The following is a 16,773-nucleotide window of genomic DNA, read 5'->3' as shown; positions in this document are numbered from 1 at the left end:
ATCCCCTCCCTCACTGTCCCCTCCCTCACTATCCCCTCACTCACTATCCCCCTCCCTCACTATCTCCCTCCATCACTATCCCCCTCCCTCACTATCCCCCTCCCTCACTATCCCCTGCCTCCCGCACTATCCCCCCTCCCTCACTATCCCCCCTCCATCACTATCCCCCTCCCTCACTATCCCCCTCCCTCACTATCCCCTGCCTCCCCCACTATCCCCCCTCCCTCACTATCCCCCCTCACTATACCCTCCCTCACTATCCCCCCTCATTATCCCCCTCCCTCACTATCCCCTCCCCCACTATCCCCCCTCCCTCACTACCCCCTACCTCACTATCCCCTCCCTCACTCTCCCCCTCCCTCACTATCCCCCTCCCTCACTATCCCCACCCTCACTATCCCCTCCCTCACTATCCCCTCCCTCACTAACCTCCTCCCTCACTATCCCCTCCCTCACTATCCCCTCCCTCACTATCCCCCTCCCTCACTATCCCCCTCCCTCACTAACCCCTCCCTCACTATCCCCTCCCCCACTATCCCCCCTCCCTCACTATCCCCCCTCCTTCATGATCCCCTCCCTCACTATCCCCTCCCTCACTATCCCCCCTCCCTCACTATCCCCTCCCTCACTATCCCCTCCCCCACTATCCCCCCTCCCTCACTATCCCCCCTCCCTCACTATCCCCTCCCTCACTATCCCCCCTCCCTCACTATCCCCCTCCCTCACTATCACCCCTCCCTCACTATCCCCTCCCTCACTATCCCCCTCCCTCACTATCTCCCTCCATCACTATCCCCCTCCCTCACTATCCCCCTCCCTCACTATCCCCTGCCTCCCGCACTATCCCCCCTCCCTCACTATCCCCCCTCCATCACTATCCCCCTCCCTCACTATCCCCCTCCCTCACTATCCCCCTCCCTCACTATCCCCTCACTCACTATCACCCCTCCCTCACTATCCCCCTCCCTCACTATCCCCTCACTCACTATCCCCCTCCCTCACTATCCCCCTTCATCACTATCCCCCTCCCTCACTATCCCCCTCCCTCACTATCCCCCTCCCTCACTATCCCCCTCCCTCACTATCCCCTCACTCACTATCCCCCTCCCTCACTATCCCCCTCCATCACTATCCCCCTCCCTCACTATCCCCCTCCCTCACTATCCCCTCCCTCACTGTCCCCTCCCTCACTATCCCCTCACTCACTATCCCCCTCCCTCACTATCTCCCTCCATCACTATCCCCCTCCCTCACTATCCCCCTCCCTCACTATCCCCTGCCTCCCGCACTATCCCCCCTCCCTCACTATCCCCCCTCCATCACTATCCCCCTCCCTCACTATCCCCCTCCCTCACTATCCCCTGCCTCCCCCACTATCCCCCCTCCCTCACTATCCCCCCTCCATCACTATCCCCCTCCCTCACTATCCCCCTCCCTCACTATCCCCTGCCTCCCCCACTATCCCCCCTCCCTCACTATCCCCCCTCACTATACCCTCCCTCACTATCCCCCCTCATTATCCCCCTCCCTCACTATCCCCTCCCCCACTATCCCCCCTCCCTCACTACCCCCTACCTCACTATCCCCTCCCTCACTCTCCCCCTCCCTCACTATCCCCCTCCCTCACTATCCCCACCCTCACTATCCCCTCCCTCACTATCCCCTCCCTCACTAACCTCCTCCCTCACTATCCCCTCCCTCACTATCCCCTCCCTCACTATCCCCCTCCCTCACTATCCCCCTCCCTCACTAACCCCTCCCTCACTATCCCCTCCCCCACTATCCCCCCTCCCTCACTATCCCCTCCCTCACTATCCCCCCTTCCTCACTGTCCCCCCTCCCTCACTATCCCCTCCCTCACTATCCCCTCCCCCACTATCCCCCCTCCCTCACTATCCCCCCTCCCTCACTATCCCCTCCCTCACTATCCCCCCTCCCTCACTATCCCCCTCCCTCACTTTCCCCCTCCCTCATTATCCCCCTCCCTCACTATTCCCCCTCCCTCACTATCCCCCTCCCTCACTATCACCCCTCCCTCACTATCCCCTCCCTCACTATCCCCCTCCCTCACTATCTCCCTCCATCACTATCCCCCTCCCTCACTATCCCCCTCCCTCACTATCCCCTGCCTCCCGCACTATCCCCCCTCCCTCACTATCCCCCCTCCATCACTATCCCCCTCCCTCACTATCCCCCTCCCTCACTATCCCCTGCCTCCCCCACTATCCCCCCTCCCTCACTATCCCCCCTCACTATACCCTCCCTCACTATCCCCCCTCATTATCCCCCTCCCTCACTATCCCCTCCCCCACTATCCCCCCTCCCTCACTATCCCCTCCCCCACTATCCCCCCTCCCTCACTATCCCCCCTCCCTCCCTATCCCCCTCCCTCACTATCCCCCTCCCTCACTATCCCCTCCCTCACTATCCCCCCTCCCTCACTATGCCTCTCCCTCACTATCACCCCTCCCTCACTATCCCCACTCCCTCACTATCCCCTCCCTCACTATGCCCCCTCCCTCATTATCCCCCTCCCTCCCTATCCCCCTCCCTCACTATCCCCTCCCTCACTATCTCCCCTCCCTCACTATCCCCCTCCCTCACTATCCCCCTCCCTCACTATCCCCTGCCTCCCCCACTATCCCCCCTCACTATCCCCCTTCCTCACTATCCCCCCTCACTATCCCCTCCCTCACTATCCCCCCTCCCTCACTATCCCCTCCCTCACTATCCCCCTCCCTCACTATCCCCTCCCTCACTATCCCCTCCCTCACTATCCCCCCTCCCTCACTAACCCCCTCCCTCACTATCCCCCTCCCTCACTATCCCCTCCCTCACTATCCCCCCTCCCTCACTAACCCCCTCCCTCACTATCCCCCTCCCTCACTATTGCCTCCCTCACTATCCCCCTCCCTCACTATCCCCTCCCTCACTCTCCCTCCTCCCTCACTATCCCCCTCCCTCACTATCCCCACCCTCACTATCCCCTCCCTCACTATCCCCTCCCTCACTAACCTCCTCCCTCACTATCCCCTCCCTCCCTATCCCCTCCCTCACTATCCCCTCCCTCACTATCCCTCTCCCTCACTATCCCCTCCCTCACTATCCCCTCCCTCACTATCCCCTCCCCCACTATCCCCCCTCCCTCACTATCCCCCCTCCTTCACTATCCCCTCCCTCACTATCCCCTCCCTCACTATCCCCCCTCCCTCACTATCCCCTCCCTCACTATCCCCCCTTCCTCACTATCCCCCCTCCCTCACTATCCCCTCCCTCACTATCCCCTCCCCCACTATCCCCCTCCCTCACTATCCCCCCTCCCTCACTATCCCCCCTCCCTCACTATCCCCCTCCCTCACTTTCCCCCCTCCCTCATTATCCCCCCTCCCTCACTATTCCCCCTCCCTCACTATCCCCCTCCCTCACTATCACCCCTCCCTCACTATCCCCTCCTTCACTGTCCCCCTACCTCACTATCCCCCTCCCTCAATATCCCCCTCCCTCATTATCCCCCTCCCTCACTATCCCCTCCCTCACTATCCCCCCTCCCTCACTATCCCCCTCCCTCACTATCCCCTCCCTCACTATCCCCCTCCCTCACTATCCCCCCTCCCTCACTATCCCCTCTGTGATGTATATACCTTTAAGGGAGGAACTACTTTTTACAGCTCATGTATACTGTAGTACCGGCAGTGACCACACCTGTATATAGCACTGAGTAGTAATCTGTACAGGCAGTTCCACTGTGAGCCACGTTGAGTAAACACCTGTTGTATTGTTTCTCCTGCAGTCTGTGTCTTATTATACCCAGACACAACATTGGCGACAAGGCAAGTTCGAACCTACCTGCAACTCTGCATCACCTCCCGGGGATTCATTCCTGGAGATCAGTGGATTGGAGGCCAAGGCCAGAGACTCGGGCGTCGACCACGGGCAACCGCCCAATCATCCAGCAGAGACTCGAGAATTGCGGGGGAGGCTGTCGAGAGCCAGGCTTGGCTTTCCAGTCGAGGTGGTCCAGCGAAACGGGCTGGCAACAGATAGTGCGCAGACCCTTCCCGGACAACGGCGGGCTAGAGCCCGACCGAGCGGCAAAGCAAATGGCCGAGCAGCGTCGACAGAGAGAGAGAGAGGGCAGAGCGCACAGGGTGCAGCCGGTGTTCAGGGGCCAAGCAGCGTCGAAGAGAGGGAGAGAGAGATGCGCAGAAACCTACAGGGCGCCGCCATTGCCACGAGTGGTATTGGCAGCAGCGGGGGAGGAAGGAAAGCGCAGGAGACGCCATTATAAGCCATTGGGAGACGCCATTTTAAATCACACCCAAAATGCCGAAGAGTGGCAGTATCACCGCAATTGACAATGAAGTCGAAGATTGGACTACAAATGTCGAACGAATAGAGGTGTACTGCAAGGCAAATGAGGTGTCAGATGACAAGAAAGCGTCGGTATTGTTAAATTTAATGGGTGCAAAGACGTATGGTTTATTACGAAATCTAGTAACCCCAACGAAGCCAATGGAAAAGAGTTTTGAAGACATAGTAACGATACTACAGGAACATTTAAACCCCACACCGCTGCTGATAGCAGAAAGATTCAAGTTTCACAAACGGAACCAGCATAAGGATGAAAGCAATGCTGATTATTTAACAGAACTGCACAAACTATCGAAACACTGCCAGTTTGGAGCGGGACTGGCAGATACCTTAAGGGACAAGTTTGTGTATGGGCTTCAAAGTGAAGGAACCCAGAAACGGCTTTTATCTGAAAAGGAAGTTACGCTGGAAAAGGCTTTCAGCATTGCGGTATCATATGAAGCAGCAGCACGGGGCACTGCAGAGATACAACAGAGACCGCAAGAATATGGCACAAACGAAATGTCATATGGAACAGAGAAGTGCTATCACTGCGGCAGAACAACACACGACCAGAATGATTGCTGGTTCAAAGACAAAGTGTGCAGACAGTGTGGAAAAGTAGAACACATAGCACGAGTCTGCAGGTCAGGAAAGAAACCCAGCAATAAGAAACCTACCAAAGAAAAGTACAAGAAGGTACATAAGATGACGGAGAATGGTTCAAATGAACAAAAGAGTGATAACGACTCCGAAAGCAGGGAACTGAGTTGTCTGAAACTACATAATGTGATCACAACGGAGGATCACCGAACCATTTGGGTCACTCTCAAGATAGCAGGAGTCAAGGTAAAGATGGAATTGGACACAGGATCAGCCCTAACAGTCATAAACCGACGGGACTATGAGCGGCTATTCTCACACGTACCCTTGAGAGACACAAAAATTATTTTGAAGACGTACACGGGGCAAAAAGTCTACCCCAAAGGAAAAATAAGGGTGACCGTTATATATAACGGTAAGGAAACACCAAAACTACACCTGTATGTATTACAAGATGGAGGATCACCATTACTGGGACGTGAATGGATCCGGAAAATACAACTGGATTGGCATTCCATACAGGCACTGACTGTAGCTGACAAAAAGGATGACGACGTCACACCTGGGCGACTGTCAAAGATCCTAACTGATGCGAAAGAAGTGTTCCAGCAAGGACTCGGAACACTAAAAGGCATGACAGCGACGATTAAAATTGAAGAAAACGCAACCCAAAATTTTTTAAGGCCAGACCGGTACCTTATGCGATCCGCCCAGCCGTCGAAGCAGAGCTGGAGAGTCTGGAACGTTCAGGTGTACTGTCCAAGGTAGACTGGAGCGAGTGGGCTACACCCATCGTCTCTGTGATGAAAAAGTCGTTGAGCAGCACGCCTGGGGAACCAAGGAAGGTTCGCATCTGTGGGGACTTTAAGGTAACAGTGAACCCGGTCCTTCACACCATACAATATCCACTTCTGCGGATTGAAGATATTTTTGCCTCGCTATCTGGAGGGAAATGCTTCACTAAGATTGATCTGGCCCAGGCGTATCTGCAAATGGAGGTAGAAGAAGCATCAAAAAAAACCTCACAATCAACACCCATAAAGGTCTCTACCAATACAACCGGCTGGTATTCGGGGTAGCATCGGCTCCGGCTATTTGGAAGGGGGCAATGGAACAAGTCCTGCAAGGGATCCCAGGGACCCAGTGTTATTTGGACGACATCCTGGTCACGGGCGAAAATGACAGTGATCACCTTGCCAACCTGGAGCAGGTGCTCACTAGATTGCAGGAATATGGGCTCCGAGCTAACCGCCCCAAATGCGAGTTTTTTAGAAAACAGATCTCGTATTGTGGCCACGCTATCGATAAAGAGGGGTTACATAAGTCCCCAGAGAAGATTGAGGCAGTAGTCAAGACTCCAGCACCGGAAAATGTGTCACAACTGAGGTCGTTCCTCGGGCTGGTGAACTACTACCATATGTTCTTGCCGAATTTGTCTACAATACTACACCCACTGAACACCCTACTGCAAACTGGGGTGCCATGGAAGTGGAGTGACGAATGTAGACGAGCTTTCCAGAAGAGCAAAACACTAATCACATCGAAAGAGGTATTGGCCCATTACAACCCGGCATTGCCAATTCGGTTGGCATGTGATGCGTCACCCTACGGCATTGGAGTGGTGCTGTCGCACAAATTCTCGGATGGCTCAGAGAGGCCAATAGCCTTTGCGTCACGATCACTAACCTCAGCCGAGCGTAACTATGCCCAGATTGACAGGGAGGCCCTCAGCCTAGTGTGGGGAGTGAAAAAGTTCAATCACTATCTGCACGGGCAGAAATTCACCTTGCTGACTGATCACCAGCCTCTTGTCTCCATTTTTAATCCGAAGAAGGGCGTTCCGGTGATGACTGCGCAACGACTACAAAGATGGTCACTTTTTCTAGGGGCGCACCACTATGAGATTGAATATAAGGGCACGAAACAGCATGGAAATGCTGATGGGCTATCACGCCTGCCACTGCCTACTGCGGAGGAAGCACCAGCAGTGGATCCTGTCAAAATATTCCATTCGACTATAGTTGAATAACTACCGGTAACTAACGCTTGTATCGAAAAGGAAACCCGAAATGACCCGACACTGTCTCGGGTATATGATTTGACAGTGAAGGGATGGCCAGCACATGGCAACAAGGAGAGAACAGCTGTCAGTGTGCCGGGGGACCTTGATGTGTGGATCCCGAGTGGTAATTCCACCCAAGTTAAGGGATGGAGTGCTCAATGAACTTCATGAGGGTCATCTGGGAGGGGTAAAAATGAAAAGCCTAGCCAGGGCTTATGTGTGGTGGCCGGGAATCGATAAACAAATCGAGGACCTGACCAAGAGCTGCTCAGGATGCCAGAGAGTCCAAAATGCACCACCACAGGCCCCTCTACACCCATGGGAGTGGCCCTCATCTCCATGGCAACGGGTGCATATTGATTTTGCTGGTCCATTCATGGACTCAATGTTTTTAATAGCCGTGGATGCGCACTCGAAATGGCCTGAGGTCATCAAAATGTCCTCCACCACCACGGAGAAAACTATTGCAGTCCTACGGACCATTTTTGCCAGGAATGGCTTGCCAGAACAGATTTGCTCCGACAACGGACCACAGTTTGTGTCCGAAGAGTTCCGGAGGTTCTTGAAAAAGAATGGGGTAAGGCATTACACATCCACCCCGTATCATCCAGCCACAAATGGATTGGCTGAGAGGTTCGTACAAACCTTTAAGAAGGCAATAAAGGCTATGTACAATGACAACATTCCGCTGCAGCACAAGGTGGACAATTTCCTGTTCGCCTACCGGAATGCGACACATGCAGTCACCAACCAGGCCCCAGCCATGATGTTCTTTAACCGAAGGTTAAGATCTCGCCTGGGTTTGCTCAGACCAAACGTATGAAGAGATGTTGAGAGTAAGCAATTCCAGCACATCCATAAGAAGCCAACAAGGAGCTTCAATGTAGGGCAACCAGTCTTGGCCCGCGACTACCGAACAGAAAAATGGCAGCCAGGAACAATATGCACACGGCAGGGCCCACTAATGTACACAGTGGATGTTGGGGAGAGCATCGTGAGACGCCATGCTGACCAGATCCTAGAATCACAGGAACAAGTCAACCCCATGCCTCGCCCATACGTACCTGGTGCTTTGTGCATTGAGTGCTGCTGGAGTTTTGGTAAGTGGGAGAAAAATCATTTAAGTGTATTTTGTGAATTTTAGTGTGTTAAGAAGTGAATTATTTGAAGTAAGTTTAATTTTTTAAGGGTATATTAAACTATTGGGCAGTTTAAACCGGAAGTAGAATCTGGGTATAAAAGGGGAGGGGCTAGTGCTGTGCACGGAGTGCTTTGTGCATTGAGTGCTGCTGGAGTTTTGGTAAGTGGGAGAAAAATCATTTAAGTGTATTTTGTGAATTTTAGTGTGTTAAGAAGTCAATTATTTGAAGTAAGTTTAATTTTTTAAGGGTATATTAAACTATTGGGCAGTTTAAACCTGAAGTAGAATCCGGGTATAAAAGGGGAGGGGCTAGTGCTGTGCACAGTGTGCTTTGTGCATTGAGTGCTGCTGGAGTTTTGGTAAGTGGGAGAAAAATCATTTTAGTGTATTTTGTGAATTTTAGTGTGTTAAGAAGTCAATTATTTGAAGTAAGTTTAATTTTTTAAGGGTATATTAAACTATTGGGCAGTTTAAACCGGAAGTAGAATCCGGGTATAAAAGGGGAGGGGCTAGTGCTGTGCACGGAGTACTTTGTGCATTGAGTGCTGCTGGAGTTTTGGTAAGTGGGAGAAAAATCATTTAAGTGTATTTTGTGAATTTTAGTGTGTTAAGAAGTCAATTATTTGAAGTAAGTTTAATTTTTTAAGGGTATATTAAACTATTGGGCAGTTTAAACCTGAAGTAGAATCCGGGTATAAAAGGGGAGGGGCTAGTGCTGTGCACAGTGTGCTTTGTGCATTGAGTGCTGCTGGAGTTTTGGTAAGTGGGAGAAAAATCATTTTAGTGTATTTTGTGAATTTTAGTGTGTTAAGAAGTCAATTATTTGAAGTAAGTTTAATTTTTTAAGGGTATATTAAACTATTGGGCAGTTTAAACCGGAAGTAGATTCCGGGTATAAAAGGGGAGGGGCTAGTGCTGTGCACGGAGTGCTTTGTGCATTGAGTGCTGCTGGAGTTTTGGTAAGTGGGAGAAAAATCATTTTAGTGTATTTTGTGAATTTTAGTGTGTTAAGAAGTCAATTATTTGAAGTAAGTTTAATTTTTTAAGGGTATATTAAACTATTGGGCAGTTTAAACCGGAAGTAGAATCCGGGTATAAAAGGGAAGGGGTTAGTGCTGTGCACGGAGTACTTTGTGCATTGAGTGCTGCTGGAGTTTTGGTAAGTGGGAGAGTTCGGGCAAGTGGGAGGTGAGGGTGTGTTTTTTGCTCTGTTTTTCCCCCCACTCCCAGGCTTAGACAGCACCGCGGAGGCGGAGCAGCGAGACGAGCCAACCAAACAGGCCCCGCAGACAGTATTCAAGGAGGAGGTTGGTGATAAGCTGGTTGGTTGGTTTTCTTCCTTCTCTTTTCTTTTATACCTTTAAGTTGGTAAGTCCTATTGAATAGTGGTGTGATATTATCATCTATATCCAGGCAGGGTCTTCATAACTAATAATAAGAAATTTAATTAATTATATAGAATGGAGCAGGTGGTGTGTTACTGTTGCGAGATGTGGGAGCCGGTGGACCCCATTGAGGCTCACGGTGATTATATCTGCAACAAGTGTTTGCTGTTAGAGGAACTCAAGTTCCATGTTATGGAGCTTGAGACCGAGCTTCAGACACTGTGACACATCAGGGAGGGGGAGAAGTTCCTGGACTCTATGTTTCAGGAGATGGTCACACCTATGAAGTTAATTACTGCAGATGTAGTCCGTGGTCAGGGACAGGACGGTGTGACTATGAGTGAGGAAGGTACAGGGATCCAGGATGTAGTGTTGAAGGAGACGCAGCCCTTGCTCTTGTCCAGCAGGATCGAGGTTCTTACTCCCTGTGAGGGCGGGAGCGGGGACTGCAGGGAGGATGAGCAACCTGGCCACAGCACCGTGGTACAGGGGGCCATTCAAGTGGAGGGAGTAAAAAGAAATGTTGTCGTGGTAGGGGATAGTATCATTAGGGGGATAGATAGGGTTCTCTGCAGTCAAGAGCTGGAGTCCTGAAGGCTGTGTTGCCTGCCCGGTCCCAGGGTTAAGGACATCTCTTCTGGGCTGGAAAGAAACTTGGAGTGGGAGGGGGAGGATCCAGTTGTCGTGGTCCATGTTGGTACAAATGACGTAGATAGGACAAGGAAGACGGTTCTGTTAAAGGAGTATGAGCAGCTAGGGGTCAAATTAAAAAACAGAACCTCAAGGGTAATAATCTCTGGGTTATTACCTGAGCCACGAGCGAATTTGGCTAGGATAAATAAAATTAAAGAGTTAAATGCGTGGCTCAAAGACTGGTGTGGGAGAAATGGGTTTTGATTCTTGGGACACTGGCACCAGTACTGGGACAGGAGGGAGCTGATCCGTTGGGACGGACTCCACTTGGCCAGTGCTGGGACTAGAGTCCTGGCGAATCATATAACTAGGGCTGTAGAGAGGGCTTTAAACTAATTAGTGGGGGGGAGGTTTCTAGAGAGCAAATAATAGAAATGACAACAGAGAAGGTCATAGACCTAGGTAGCAGTGGGGGAATTAAAAAACAGAACGTGTCAGGAAGGGACAGAAGGTATGGAGTAAAAAGTAAAGTACTAAAAAGGGAAAAAACAGGAACTAAGTGTTACAAAACATATTTGAAAGTTCTTTATCTGAATGCACGTAGCATTCGTAACAAAATGAATGAGTTAACGGCACAAATAATGACATATGGGTATGATCTTGTGGCCATTAAAGAAACATGGCTGCAGGGTGACCATGACTGGGAATTAAACATACCAGGTTATTTAACAATCAGGAAGGACAGGCAGGAAGGGAGAGGAGGTGGGGTGGCTATGTTAATAAAGGAAGGAATCACTATAATACAGAGAAATGATATTGGGTCAAAGGAGCAGGATAGTGAAACAGTTTGGGTGGAGGTAAGGAATAATAAGGGGAAAAAAACACTAGTGGGTGTAGTCTATAGGCCTCCGAACAGTTGCAACTCTGTTGGACGGAGTATTAATCAGGAAATAGTTGAGGCTTGTAATAAGGGAACAGCTATAATTATGGGGGATTTTAATTATCATATTAACTGGACAAATCAAATTGGGCAGAGCAGCCTTGAGGATGAGTTCATTGAGTGTATTAGGGATGGGTTTCTTGAGCAGTATGTAACTGAACCGACCAGGGGGCAAGCAACCTTAGATTTGGTCCTGTGTAATGAGACAGGATTAATTAAAAATGTCCTAGTAAAGGATCCCCTTGGAATGAGTGATCATAACATGGTTGAATTCCATATTCAATTAGAGGGTGAGAAGGTTGGATCTCAAACAAGCATGCTGAGATTGAATAAAGGAGACTATGAAGGTATGAGAGCAGAATTGATTAGAGTGGGCTGGGAAAATAGATTAAAGGGTAAGACGGTACATGATCACTGGTGTACATTTAAGGAGTTATTTTACAACTTCCAAAAAATATATATTCCACTGAGGAAAAAAGGGTGTAAAAGAAAAGATAGCCATCCGTGGCTAAGTAAAGTAATTAAGGATAGTATCCGACTAAAAACAAGGGCATATAAGGTAGCCAAATCTAGTAGGAGGATGAAGATTGGGAAGTCTTTAAAAGTCAGCAAAAAATAACAAAAAGATTGATTAAGAAAGGGAAGATAGATTATGAAAGTAAATTAGCAAAAAATATAAAAACAGACAGCAAAAGTTTCTATAGTTATATAAAAAGAAAAAGGGTGGCTAAAGTAAATGTTGGTCCCTTAGAGGATGAGACCGGGAAATTAATGGTGGGAAACATGGAGATGGCAAAAACACTGAACAATTATTTTGTATCAGTCTTTACAGTAGAGGACATTAAGAATATCCCAACACTGGACAAACAGGGGGCTCTAGGGGGGGAGGAACTAAATACGATTAAAATCACTAAGGAAGTGGTACTTGGTAAAATAATGGGACTCAAGGCGGATAAATCCCCTGGACCTGATGGCTTGCATCCTAGGGTCTTGTGGGAAGTGGCGGTAGGGATTGTGGATGCATTGGTAATAATTTTCCAAAACTCACTGGACTCAGCAAAGGTCCCGGCAGATTAGAAAACTGCTAATGTAACACCCTTATTTAAAAAGGGTAGTAGGCAGAAGGCTGGAAACTATAGACCTGTTAGCCTAACATCTGTGGTTGGTAAAATGTTAGAGTCCATTATTAAGGAGACAGTAACGGGACATTTGGATAAACATAATTTAATAGGACAAACTCAGCATGGTTTCATGAAGGGGAAGTCATGTTTGACAAATTTGCTGGAGTTTTTTGAGGAAGTAACATACAGGGTGGATAAAGGGGAACCAGTGGACGTAGTGTATTTAGACTTCCAAAAGGCATTTGACAAGGTGCCACACAAAAGATTATTGCTCAAGATAAAAAATCACGGGATTGGGGGTAATATTCTGGCGTGGGTGGAGGATTGGCTCTCTAACAGAAAGCAGAGAGTTGGGATAAATGGTTCATTCTCAGATTGGCAACCAGTAACTAGTGGTGTTCCGCAGGGGTCAGTGCTGGGTCCCCAACTCTTTACAATCTATATTAACGATTTGGAGGAGGGGACCGAGTGTAACATATCAAAGTTTGCAGATGATACAAAGATGGGACGGAAAGTAATGAGTGAGGAGGACATAAAAAACCTGCAAAGGGACATAGACAGGCTAAGTAAGTGGGCAGAGATTTGGCAGATGTAATACAATACTGGAAAGTGTGAGGTTATGCACTTTGGCAGGAAAAATCATAGAGCAAGTTATTATCTTAATGGCAAGAAACTGGAAAGTACTGTAGTACAAAGGGATCTGGGGGTCCTGGTGCACGAAACTCAAAAAGTTAGTATGCAGGTGCAGCAAGTGATCAAGAAGGCCAATGGAATGTTGGCTTTCATTGCTAGGGGGATGGAATATAAAAACAGGGAGGTATTGCTGCAGTTGTACAAGGTATTGGTGAGACCGCACGTGGAATACTGCATACAGTTTTGGTGTCCATACTTAAGAAAAGACATACTTGCTCTCGAGTCAGTACAAAGATGGTTCACTCGGTTAATCCCGAGGATGAGGGGGTGGTCATATGAGGAGAGGTTGAGTAGATTGGGACTCTACTCATTGGAGTTCAGAAGAATGAGAGGCGATCTTATTGAAACATATAAGATTGTGAAGGGGCTTGATCGGGTGGATGCGGTGAGGATGTTCCCAATGAAGGGTGAAACTAGAACTAGGGGGCATAATCTTAGAATAAGGGGCTGCTCTTTCAAAACTGAGATGAGGAGAAACTTCTTCACTCAGAGGGTGGTAGGTTTGTGGAATTTGCTGCCCCAGAAAGCTGTGGATGCTACATCATTAAATAGATTTAAAACAGAAATAGATAGTGTAATGATATCAGCAAATAGTGATGGTGTTTGCCTGTTTGATTATGATGCCTTACCAGCATAGTTGCCTGATTGATTACTTATGCCTGACCAGCAGAGGGCATGTGACAGAGACAAGCAGTTTAGTTTTAGTTTCGCTTTAGATGGATTTCTAACATGATGTCTCCTGTAATGCTGTATAAAGAGTTGAACAGACTTTAGATTAAAAGACCTGGGCCTAGAAATTGAGTTTGCGCTGCGCCAGGGCTTTAGCGCCGGAAGTTAGCGCCGGCGCTAAGTCCCTTTGAGCGCGCCAAAAATTCAGTAGCGCCGCGCCCAAACGGCTGCCGGCGCTACTGAAGGGTTTTAGCGCCTGAAAACTGGCGCAACGCGCCACATTGCGGCGCTATTCCGGCGCTGCGGCGCCCGCTGCGGTGCGGCAGGCTCGGGAAGTGCAGGCCTCCTCCTTCCGTTAAGGAGGAGCTGCCTGCACCCGGCCGCGGCCCGCGTAAATCTCCTCAAAAATGAGCCCGGCACCTCGGACAAGTGCCGGGCTTGCATCTGTTCCGGGGGGGGGGGGGGGGGAGAAGTCCGGGGAGGGAGCTGCGGGCAGGCGGCCGGCGGGAAAGCGGCCGGCCGCCGCGCCTCCTTAAAGCGCCGGCGCAGACTCCGGCAACACTCGTTTGCCGGAGTCTTAGTTGCGGCTGCCACTGGCGAGGCGGCCGCAACTGAATTTCGGCTTGGGGCCGGGTTACCACGGCAACCGGGATGCTGCGCACACCGATGATGTCATCGGTGCCGGCGCAGCGCTACCGGTCTACCGCCGCGGAAGGGCCACAGGCAATTTAGGAACCGGCGCCAATTGCAGCGCTAGGCCCTCTAGCGCCGCAAAATCGGTGCTAAGGGCACTGAATTTCTAGGCCATTCTCTTTCATAAATGTCTCGTCATTGAACCCACAAAGAAATCAATACATGGTGTCAGAAGTGATTGAAAGAGATGAAGAGGAAAAATCTGAAGTTAAATCAGCTCTCCACATATTAGCAAGCCAAAAGAGAAAATCGTTACTTACCTTGGAGAATAGCTAACGAAGTGAAAAAATGGAAGGATTACACCCACCGGCGAAGCTTCAGTTGACAGGTAATGTGGCTGAAAATTGGAGGAGATTCAAACAACGTGTGGGGTTGTATTTAGCGGCAATTGGAGCTGACGAGAAAAGTAATAAAAAGAAATCGTCAATGTTCTTACATGTCGTGGGTGATGAAGCGCTGGAGGTGTATAATAACTTCACATTCGCTGCTGATGGAGATAAAATGAAGCTAGATAAAATAATGGAACAGTTTGAGGCCTACTGCATACCTAAACATAACGTGACGTTTGAGAGGCACAGATTTTTCACATGTGTACAGAAAACGGGAGAGTCTATTGATCAGTATGTGACTGAACTGAGAAACCGAAGCAAAACATGTGAATTTGGGGGACTGACAGACTCGCTGATAAAAGACAGACTGGTGTGTGGTATTCCAGATAATGGTCTAAGGGAAAGACTGCTAAGAGAGCAAGATCTAGACCTGGGAAAAGCCATAGCACTGTGTAGGGCTACAGAGACTGTGAAGTTGCAGGCAAAGGAGCTGTTCAGTGACAGTAGCTGCAACGTGGATGCAGTGAGAAAGAACGGACACAAACCGTTTAACAAAAAGAGCGCCAATGTGAAAAAAGAGGCGTGGCCAGCGAACAAAAATGAAAGGGACAATCGAAAGTCATGTAGTCGATGCGGTACACAGCATCCTCCAAAAAAGTGTCCAGCATATGATAAAAAATGCAATAGTTGCAACAAAAACAACCATTATGCCCGTTGCTGTAAGAACCAAGCGCAACAAAGCAAGGTCCATGCAGTAGATGAAAGCGAGATAGAGGAGTTCAATGTAGATGTTGTGTCTGAAAACAAAGAAGAAAAAAGAGACTGGATGTTGACACTAAAAGTGAATGACATACACATTCCATTTAAATTGGATACTGGAGCACAAGTTAATGTGATATCAGAGTCTGATTTTAAGAAAATTAGACCCAAACCAAAGATACATGGAATAAAAGTGAAAGTGACAGGATACTCAGGTACTAATATACCAGTGAAAGGAAGATGCATTGTCCAAGTGACACACAAGGACAGAGAGCACACGCTAGCATTAATCGTGGTGCCAAAGGATGTGCAAGCCATACTAGGTTTAATAGCCTGTGAGAGACTGAACCTGGTAAAGAGAGTCCTCGTTGTGGAAAGCAAAGGAGAGACAGTCTATGATGAACTCATGAAAGAGTACAAAGACCTATTTCAGGGTCTAGGCTGCATTCCAGGAGAACACACGATCAGAGTGGATAAAAGTATGCCAACGGTCATACATCCATGCAGAAAAGTTCCGTTTGCTCTTCAAAAGCAACTGAAGGCAGAGTTGGACAGGATGGAAAGCCTGAACGTGATTCAGAAAATAGATGAGCCAACTGAGTGGGTGAGTTCCCTCGTCGTTGTGGACAAAAAGAATGGAAAGCTCAGAATTTGCCTGGATCCAAGAGATCTAAACAGAGCAATAAAGAGAGAGCACTTCAAGCTTCCTACACGTGAGGAAATCATGTCACAGTTTGCAAATGCAAAGTATTTCAGCAAGTTAGATGCATCATCAGGATTTTGGCAGATGAAATTGGACGAAGCAAGTTCAAGACTGTGCACGTTCAACAGTCCATTTGGCAGATACAGATTCCTAAGGTTACCATTTGGCATTGCCTCAGCTCCTGAAGTGTATCACAAAACTATCCATATGATCTATGAGCACCTGGAGGGAGTTGATACATCAATGGATGACATCATAGTATGGGGAACCACGAGAACTGAGCATGACGAGAGACTGAAAAAAGTTCTGGAAGCAACAAGGAAAACAAACCTGAAGCTGAATAAAGAGAAATGCCAGCTCGGGGTGACAGAACTGACATTCGTGGGAGATATCCTTAGCAGTGAGGGCTTCAGACCAGATCCCAGAAAGGTGTCCGCCATTGAGAATATGCCGAAGCCACAATGCAAAAAGGACGTGCAGAGGTTTAATGGAATGATCAACTACATGGGTAAATTCATATCCAACCTCTCAGAAAAGATGGCGCCACTGAGAAGACTAACTGAAAAGAACATAGAATGGGAATGGAATCATGAGCATGAGAAGTCATGGAGCGATCTAAAGAAACTGCTCACAGAGGAACCAGTTCTGAGGTTTTATGACCCAGCGAGACCCATCAAGATATCATCAGATGC

The sequence above is a fragment of the Somniosus microcephalus genome, chromosome 9 (genome assembly GCF_052327205.1).
Source record: "Somniosus microcephalus isolate GS21.2 chromosome 9, FLI_Smic_1.0, whole genome shotgun sequence".
NCBI lineage: Eukaryota > Metazoa > Chordata > Chondrichthyes > Squaliformes > Somniosidae > Somniosus > Somniosus microcephalus.
This window is presented reverse-complemented; position numbering follows the sequence as displayed.